At 36.4% G+C, this 10,030-nt stretch overlaps 1 protein-coding gene across 4 annotated transcripts in view; it reads left to right on the top strand.

The window, feature by feature from the left end:
• The first annotated feature begins 5,655 nt into the window (after nucleotides 1–5,655).
• Nucleotides 5,656–10,030, top strand: part of LOC129250866 (uncharacterized) — a 210,742-nt gene continuing 206,367 nt past the window's right edge. Inside the window, exon 1 of one of the 4 annotated variants that reach the window (XM_054890474.1) lies at nucleotides 5,656–5,721. The gene's annotated coding sequence lies outside the window, so the exon portion shown is untranslated. Of the gene's footprint in view, nucleotides 5,722–5,746; nucleotides 6,019–10,030 lie in introns of those variants that run through there. The other 3 variants (XM_054890472.1, XM_054890476.1, XM_054890471.1) reach the window with 3 other exon arrangements.

Genomic DNA, 10,030 nt, shown 5'->3' with positions numbered 1-10,030 from the left:
TATTTTCTAAAAACGTTATTTTTGTTCCGAAACTTGATGTTTTGTTGTTGTAAATAATTTCTTTTAATAAACAATTAAAAAAAAATTTTAACTAATTTCTGCGCCTCTGGGATGAAAATTTTTTAAGGATATTAACGTAATAAACATCTGTGCATTTATGTATGGAAAAAATGCGTGCAATTCGAAAAGGATTAATTACAATTAATTTTTTTTGTGCCAGAATGCGCGCTTCGACTTACGCGGACGCGCACGAACACACAAACGGCGACTCGCGGGCGGCTTGCGAAAAACCGTGTTTCGGACACGTCTCAACGCGATATGCTTCCGTAAGATCAGTTTTGCCGACATTGTCATTAGTTGTGTCTAGTCTCCTTCCGACTGCTGTGGTGATGTGTTTCGGTGATAATAAAAACTGTGATATTATGTAAATCGCGTACGTTAATGTGTACAAAACTAAGTATAGACATTATATTAGTCACATGCAAATCGTTGTTGCAACCCTTTCGGAAAACAAAACCATAGTCGTGTTTACACAAATCTAGTCCGAATAAGTGACCAAAATGCGAAATTTAGTGTCGTGTTCAAAATTCTGTGCAATCAGAATACTGGAACACAACGCAGGCAACAATACATCCTTACGTTGTGCATTACAAAGAAAACGGCGTAGAACAGCATAAGAATTTTGTGATCATTTCTGAAGCATTGGAACATGACAGTTCCGCAGTCAATTTGTTCAATTCTAAATTGATTCAATATTTGATTAAACAGTTTGGTAAACGAAATGTGAAGAAAATCTACCTATTATTTTTCCGTCGGGGCGGCCTCACAGTACAAAAACAAGTACAATTTTATAAATTTACTATTTCACAAAAAGGATTTTGTCATCGATGCCGAGTGGCACTTTTTTGCCTCTGCACATGGGAAAGGTGCCTGCGATGGTATTGGTGGTGCTATAAAGAGAAATGCGTACCATGCAAGCTTGCAAGATAAAATTCCGGTGAAAATTACGAGACCGAAACAGTTGTATGATTGGGCAAAAGTCAATTCTAAGAAAATTAATTTTGATTACTGTAATAAACAAGAACATGAAAATCACTCTAGTAAGTTGAAAAAGCGCTATTCCAAAGAGCAAACTTTGAAAAGTACGAGGCAGTTCTATTCTTTTATTCCAAAAGATAAAAATTCCATCGAGTGCAAAATATTTTCAGCCCACGATCAATCTAAAATTTACCCATTATGTAAAAACAAACTACATGAAAAGTGTAAAAAGCGTGAATGATTTTCATTTTTTCTCGAAATAACAAATGAATATGCGATATCTGTATAACTTTCTTTAAGGGCATTTGCTGACTAAACCTACAATGTATAGATCTGATATGTAAACATAAACGTTAGTAATAAAGAAGTATATAGAAACCTTGCATGACAGCTTATACATTTCTTTGAATACATTTGATTTAATTATCATTACGCATTTCCGCGACAGTCAAAGCGCAAATTCTGTTATATGTAAATTATTTATATGACCAATCTTTAAAAACAAGTAAGCACCAGTAATGGAAAAGTCGGCAAAACTGATCTTACGGAAGCATATCGCGTTGAGACGTGTCCGAAACACGGTTTTTCGCAAGCCGCCCGCGAGTCGCCGTTTGTGTGTTCGTGCGCGTCCGCGTAAGTCGAAGCGCGCATTCTGGCACAAAAAAATTAATTGTAATTAATCCTTTTCGAATTGCACGCATTTTTTCCATACATAAATGCACAGATGTTTATTACGTTAATATCCTTAAAAAATTTTCATCCCAGAGGCGCAGAAATTAGTTAAAATTTTTTTTTAATTGTTTATTAAAAGAAATTATTTACAACAACAAAACATCAAGTTTCGGAACAAAAATAACGTTTTTAGAAAATATCATCCTTTATCAGTCTGCAGTTGAAAAATCGTTGTAATCGGATACTTACTTTAGAGAAATGTGATAATTGTTCAAGCGCTGCAAAAAACTTCGATAGTTACAATGATAAAAAAAACACTATTTAGAATTTTACAACAAAATTTTCTGAGTGTGCTTCTGGATGATAGAACTCAGTCCTGGCTGAATTTCATCGCAAAATATTCACTTTGGTAATTTTGTGGCCCACTTGAGAAAGCCTTACCCATTCCTTATTCCTCATGCCCTCAAAAATGTGAATTTAAAATTCAGAGTTTCAAAATCCATATGCCACAGTTAGAATACTAAACTCTTGCATGGTATTCTATTGCGGAAACTTTAAATTCAAAGCTTTTTCCTCATTCTTACGACTCATTCGCATCTGTTTGAAACCACCTCTAGAGTTCCCCAGGGTGGCGTTCTAAGTCCACTTTTACTTTTTCTTTTCATAAATAACATTTGGGTCTGTTTTCATCGATCAAAGTCTTATGCAGTTCACTGAAAAATTTTTAGTAGAATTTCTATTTTGTGATTTAAAAAATTTAATGAACTGGAGTATTAGAAATAAATTATCTTATAATATCAGTAGTCGCGTTAATATGACATTTTCTAAAATACTAAATCCAATAGTCTCTGCTTGCAGTCTTTATGAGGCTCAACTTTATACTGAATCCAATTGTAACTTAACTGAGACGATATGCTAAGGAATTCAAAGACCCCTGTTCCAGAAAAATAGTTTACAGTTGCCTAGCTAAATCAAACTTGGAATATGCAAAAATAGTTTCGTTAATCAGAAGAGTTTAGTATAGATTCATTCGCTATTCTTTGCTTTAATTTCTACCGTCATACTATTTACGGTGCATATAACAGAAAATGCTTCTCCAATTGTCCTGTTCTTCCGGAGCAGATGAGCTTTAACATTCTTTTATGTAAGAGTTGGTAAATCAACTTATTCTAATTATGGTTCCATTACAAGCGCTTTAAGTAAGTTATAGAACATCACTAGAAGCATTGATCAATGCTTTGCCCTTCCCAGGCCAATTTTTTTCGCAACACTTATTTCAAATACACGTACATATACATAATTATGTAAGTATAAAAAAATAATATAGTAGCTGTGAGTGAGATATTTTTTCTGACATAATATCTCGGGCAAATTTAATTACTCCAAGTGGTGTTTGTCATGTCAGAATGCTTTTTTTTTTTTTGCACTGTCTGCTTACCTTTTCCATGTGCTTCGCCCATAGAAAGTGGCCCGTCGGCAACCCAACCAGCTGCTTACAGTCCCTTATGTTTAATGAAAGGGGGATCTGCGACAGTCAGATAGACATATATAATACATATCTGCCTCTACATCTGTTCTCCACAACAAAGTTCATCGCTTCTTGAAACACCTACGTGTTCCTTCCAAGAGCGAAGTGTAGTATTGTTTGAGTTTGACCAAATTGAGCCTTTGGCAGCACCACTCCGTATCTCTTGTCTGGATGGAATGGAGTCAAGGGGCATAACGAGGATCATTGGATCGAGGTCCATGCCTACTCTGTTGTCCATGCCCATTGTGTGTCAGCCTGCAGATGGCCTTCAAGGCCTCTTCTTGGATGAAACATCAAATGGTGGTAGACTAACCAGAGCATCCCATGCCGGGCCTGAAGTAATCGGAAAAGCTCCGGTGCAACAGTTGACCACAGTGCGTTGTGTGAAAGGGGTCCTCCTGACTCCCACGAGGGAGAGTCTACTCATCCAGATCTTGCTAGGATGAAGCCCCAAGTTTTCCCGAAGAAGGCTGTCAGTGCTTTGGGTGTTTTTGTTTCCCCGTGTGACTTTCTAATGAGTTTACGATCGAGGATTGCTCCAAGATAATTGATTTCTTTGGATAGCTTTCTTGGCCTATCCGTGAAGGACTCTCCAGTTCTTGACTGACCACCCAAGTTTCGAATTTGATATGGTGAGATCAATCACCTCCTGCCTTTTATCAGTTACAAATGTAGGCTGTGTGCCCTTGTTGTGTATTTTTAGATCGGAGGAAGCGATAAGCTCGAATAGCGCAATCTAGTGAAAAATCTTAGAACAGAAAATCTTTAAAAATTTAACATAGTAGTCTTCTGCGACATGTATGGGTCCTTTAAAATAATTAGGCCAAATATTTCTATAAACTGGGTGCTTGCTGAACTTGTTTGTTAAAGTCTAGCCTTGGTACAAGAAACAAATTTTGAGCAAGGAGACTTCTTTGAAAGGATTTTTTAGTATTGATCTAATATTTTAAATTAAACTTTCCAACACGACTTATAAATACCAAATTCATGACGAGCAGAGATAAGTCGCGGCTAGTAAGGCGGGAACGTGGGAACGGGGACAAAACATAGATATTTCAACCCACTGAATTGGCGGTGAAACAACGCCGACCACATAAAGAGGTCGCTGATGTTGTCCATACACACCTTGATACGGTTCACTGCTAAATGGGAAACAGCTGCAAGCGTGATGATCTAGTTAGTCCCCTTCAAACCTGATAACTATAAGTTAATATACAATTGGCGGAACTTGCAGAGTAAAGTGATGGAACCCACCTGAAAAGTTCTCGAAAACTCTGGTTAACCGTTGCGTAATTCGCCATTGCTAGATTGGCTTGCACGCAGTAGGATTGGGTGTTTCTGTAGAATCTGCAGGTTATACAATACTTTCTCTTCTACAGTCCAAAAATATCTACGCGAAGGGGTAAAGAACTCAGTAGACATTAATTTAGGGAATAAAAAAAACAATATAGCCAACTTGACGGAATTAATTTTGAAAAGAAATTAGGCTTAGAAGATATAAGAATAATACAAGAATGATAGATTACAAGACTTAGCCATCCGAGGGAAAATTGTGAGAGTAACTTTGATTGCTACGTGACACTACGGACAAAATTGCTCCTCTCATTTCATACTAGGACTACGTATGAGACTTTACTTTAAGAGACAGTCGTTTTTCAGACATGTATCCCCAACACAATCTCAGTTTCTGCCGACCTGTAATGAACTTTCTTCCGGACACTCCCGTGGTAGCACGAAATCATTTTTATTATTAACGTGATCAAACTATAACATCTGCCAATGATATGTACTTCATCTGTAATATGTACTTCTTATAAAAAATTCTCTTTATCAGTAAAATGGCTTAGCACAGAGAGTACAGCTGATAATCGGTCTATTCCTTCTCCATCTATTGGGGAAGTAACTACTTATAGTATATCATATATATATATGACCTTTGTTTGTATGCCTATAAAAATGTTGACGTTAGTTTAACTTACGGATTTCCCCAATAAAGTAATAGGCAACAAGTTGGCACCTTTGTGTATTTGTAAAGTATTTTTAAACACAGTACATATGCGTATGCATCTTTATGTTTTCTTCCTCTGCTCATTTTAGTTAATATATTTTTCATTTCATTGTTTACTATAATCATTTTTTATTTTGCCATTTTATCCGCATATGAGTGTGTAAGTGAGGCATATAATATAATGGCCAAAGCTATAGCAGGCACGTTCAGCTGTGCCTACACGCTTGCGCACAAAGCAGCTATGTGTTTAGGTTTTTCGTAGCAGAAGAAAAGAAAAAAACATCTTCAACTGCAACACAAGAAAAAAGAAACAGTGGTGGTGAACAGTGGTCGTTCTGGTTTTGGCTTCAAGTTATTTAACAACTGAGCAACATCACAATCCGTCAACTTGTTAACGAAGTCGCTGCCACATACTTAATCAGTTGATCAACTTTCATTCGAATTGTACGGTTGCGCGCCTGAACTCTGCTCGTAGGTATGACCTCAACAACGGGATTAGCAAGAAGCAAGTGAAAGAAGTGTCCAAGAGCTATTAGGCGACATACAATTTTTTGGACTTTTTCATAGTTATTGATATATATATATTTTTTTTTCTAACCCAAAGTTCCATTAACAACGACTTTCTATGTGTTAAGTCAATTGAAAATAATCAAAGTTCGAAATACTGTTAAGTCATTGTTCATCAACCCAACAAGAAAAAAAAAATAAACAAGTTTGAAATCTGGATGTTTTGCTCAAGCACTCATAAAACAATAGCGCGAAAATCGGTCAAGTATGTGCACATATTTACATATGTATGTATATTATAAGGGAGCCGTATTATGGTCACCTATTTTAAAATTGAATAGTGTGAAGTGAATAGTTCCGAAGGTTTTTTTGTAAAAAAAGGTTAAAAAAGCTAAATTGCTTTCTCGTGCGATTTGTCTCGTCTTACAATTCACGGACTTTTCATGGGCTATTGACATGCGACTTTGCTTACGTACAACCGCATTCAAAGAAAAATACAAGTACTGCTTTCAAATCGAACGCTCTCATCATTTCAGCAGTGGCATTTCTGTGCTTTGTCCCTTCGAATAATTCAATATGACTAAACCTCACTATACACTCAGTAAAAGGCGACAAAATTAATCATCCCATTTTGTTTTCGAATAACTTTTTTTACTTATTAAAAAAAGTGATGTTGAGTAATGGAAAGTTGTATTTTAACTTTTAATATTGCTTGTCTGTTTGTATACCGCAGCCGTCTACACCATTGCAAAAACGCCATTTGCTAAATTTATAAATCTTTCGGTAGGGTAATTAATTTTGCGCCACCTTTTACATGTCAGATCGAACAATACTGAGTCGTGAGCTGAGTCAGCCCGTATAATGTGAATATAATAACATTTTACCAGACCGAGAACGAACCGTGGAAGGGCCTCATCCTCATCGTTAGAAGCTAACGAAGTGCAAGTTGGATAGGATACTGCATGAACAGAATAACACTAGTTTTAAGTATAAGTAAAAGGGTTAGCGTATTGTCTATTTCCGGAGGCAATTTCTAGTTATATGAGTTTCCAAAAACCAATTGAGAAACGAGTAAATTACTGGCCACCAGAGCAAGGAAAGGAGCTCACCACTTTAATGGTAGAATACTTGTATGTAAGCCGCGCACATGCTATTATTAACGTTAAGAAAATTGTATTTATATAATATACTAAGATGGCCACTGCAAGCCAAATGAGTGTTAGGCTGCATTAAAATGCTATATACGTACATAGGTAGAAAAATATATATTTATATATTTATATATATATGTATAAAAATATATTTATTTATTTATTTATTGAAAAGAGTAATAATTATAAATAATTATTCCACTTAAAGGTAAGAAAAAAAAGGAACAAGCACTAGCTGCTAAGGCCTTTGGCTATTGTTTTAAATGGTTAATACTATATATCAAGACGAGAAAAGTAAATAATTATATTATGCTAGATTTATTATACGCTAGATTCGAGATAAAAATATATTATATCTTCACTGGAGAAGATGAAAATAGTACAATAGAAGGTATGTGGAGTTAACCACTACTATACACACCAGATAACTTAGAAGTCTATGAAGTTAAATTTTTAATTTACAGCAAGAAAAAAATTGGTTTATGATACTAATATTATAGTCCGTTGTCTGCTTCAGAAGTTCAGATGGTTTGATATTTCTAAACACCGATGATCTAATATTTTGGATTCCTGAACATATATCCATGAAGTGCGATACGGTGAATTCGCTAAATCCACAAAACGGGCACGGGGGTTTCGGTAAACCATTTAGCAAATACGAGTGGGTTGAAATTGTATGGCCAATTCTCAGACGAACAACGGTCTTAATATTCCGGCATGAAGAATTTGACGGGTATTGGTTTTTCGATCTCGAGAGATTGAAGGATTTGTAGTGATGTTGGTACTGGTTCCATTTGTTCAGGGAACTTTCATAATTGGTACGCCTTACCATATCTTCTGGATGAGTGTATTCGAACATGTACAATGGCTCTTTGGTTGCCTCCTTAGCTCTACTATCGGCCTGTTCATTACCTTTGATGCCACTGTGACCCGGGACCCACATAAGTTTGATTGAACCTTTTTTTGTGTGAGCATGTTGCGCATTTTTGTTATTACTGGAGAGTTATTAGCTGGGTTCAGAATAGCCTCGATTGTTGATTTGAGATTATGAGAAACGACAAATATCTAGGGCCGTAGAGAGCATATCCGGGCCCCGGGGGAAAATTGCAAATGCGGGCCCTTTCCAATTATGTCTAACTCATATAAATACGTATAATCTCGAGTCCGGGCCCCTCTGAGAACTCCGGGCCCGGGGTAAAAAGTTCCCGATTCCCCCCCTCGATTGTTGATTTGCTGTCACTGCATATTATATATTGATGGTTTTTTTGGGACGCAAAGTGTACCGCCTCAAGTAACGCAGCAGCTTCGGCTGTGAAAATTGAGCAGTAACTTGGTAAAAATCCAACGGTTATAGTGGTACCTATTTCGTTTGTTACGGCAAATGAAGTACAGGTATCGGTTTTAGATCCGTCAGTAAATAACAGGTCCCAGTCTGATTTCAAAGGAGAAACAGTTTCAAGATATAATTGTTTGAATTCATCGGGGCCAGTAATATTTTTTGATGATGCATTAAATTATTTATGGCTAAATAGCTTGGTACGATCCATTCTGGATGAGACGGTTTTTCTACGAGGATTGGTGATATGAGTATGTTCAGTTCTTTGGCTTGATTTAAAATTTCTGAAATCGTTAATTTTCGGCCATTTTTACGTGTATTGTGTTGATATGAAGAAACGCATTCAAACAAAAACTTGTTTCTGCAATATAGAACTCTAGGGATACACATCAGCGTGTTATTTAATACCCTTTCCACAAGGGTAGGTAGACCAGCTTCCGCTAAGATAGCATAAATGGGAGAAGTAGGAAAGGCTCTAATGCTCCTTCTAGCTGCTGCGTGATAAGGCGCTTCTAGGCGTTTCAGATGGGTGTATGCGCAATGTCCGTAAATAGCTAATCCGAAGTCTATCTTAGATAACATCAAAGCTCTAGTTATATTTACCAATGTTTGTGTATGAATTAGACAGTGTTTTGAAGACAAGTACTTAATTATATTTAGTCTTGATAATAAGCTTATTCTAATATGTTCACAATGATGCTTATAAGTTAATTTTTTATATAATATAATTAATTCCGAGTACTTTTAGGGTGTTAGTGTGAGGAAGAGTGACGTTAGAAAATGATATTGAGGAGAAAGTACACTTATGTTTACGACAAATGTGAAAAGTGGAGCTTTTGTTAATAGACATGCTTGCTCCTGATGATTTCGACCAAAGCTCGAGTTTAGAGAGGATGTCAGTGAATGAATTTCTGACCGTTGTTAAATCGGAAATTTTGGAGAAAATCAGCACGTCGTCTGCATAAGCAAAGTGTTTGATATTTGCGTTTAAGGATATGATAGAGCTGACTTCTTTGAACGCTATTATGAACAAGATTACAGAAAGAGGAGACCCTTGGGGTATTCCGTTGAAAAGTGGGGGAATGTTAGACTCATTGTTGTTTACACGCACGAAGAATTTGCGATTACATAAGTATGATCTTATGACTTTGTATATTTTTTCTCCGACTTTCCAGCGACTAAGCTCTTCCAAGACAACGTGCGAGCCAATTCTATCATACGCCTTTTCAAAGTCTATACTAAGTACTGAAACATGGTTTCTGTTTGCTAAGGCTGAGGCAAAGTTTTCGAAGATAAGCAGTGGGTCTATAACGCCTAAGTTTTTCTGGAACGCAAACTGATTTGGACTTAGGAGGTTATTTTGCTGGGCAAACCATACAAGACGCCGAGCAATGATCTTCTCCAAAACTTTCGAGATGCAAGGCAACAGGGATATAGGCCTGAAATTGGAAATGAGGGAGTTTGGTTTGTTTAGTTTCGGAATCGGGATTATTGCAGCAATTTTCCATGATTGTGGAAATGTTCCTTGTTCTAATATCGAACTGTACAAATTAACAACGCGCGATTTTAAAGCGAATGGCAAATTTTTTAAGATATTGTACGTTATTCTATCAGAACCTGGTGTTTTGCCTGACAACGAAGAAAGAGTTAAGTTAAATTCTTCTAAAGTTATGCGAGAATCTAAACAGAGAGCTTCGTAAGAGGGTGAGGAATTGTGATAACATTTTGGTACTATATTTGACTTTTTACAGCTAAAATCTGGATGAAAGTTTGAACTATGTGAATAGTTT

Source organism: Anastrepha obliqua, chromosome 6 (assembly GCF_027943255.1).
Source record: "Anastrepha obliqua isolate idAnaObli1 chromosome 6, idAnaObli1_1.0, whole genome shotgun sequence".
In the NCBI taxonomy this organism is placed as follows: domain Eukaryota; kingdom Metazoa; phylum Arthropoda; class Insecta; order Diptera; family Tephritidae; genus Anastrepha; species Anastrepha obliqua.
The sequence above is the reverse complement of the archived record's forward strand: the minus strand, read 5'-3'. Positions and strand labels throughout refer to the sequence as shown.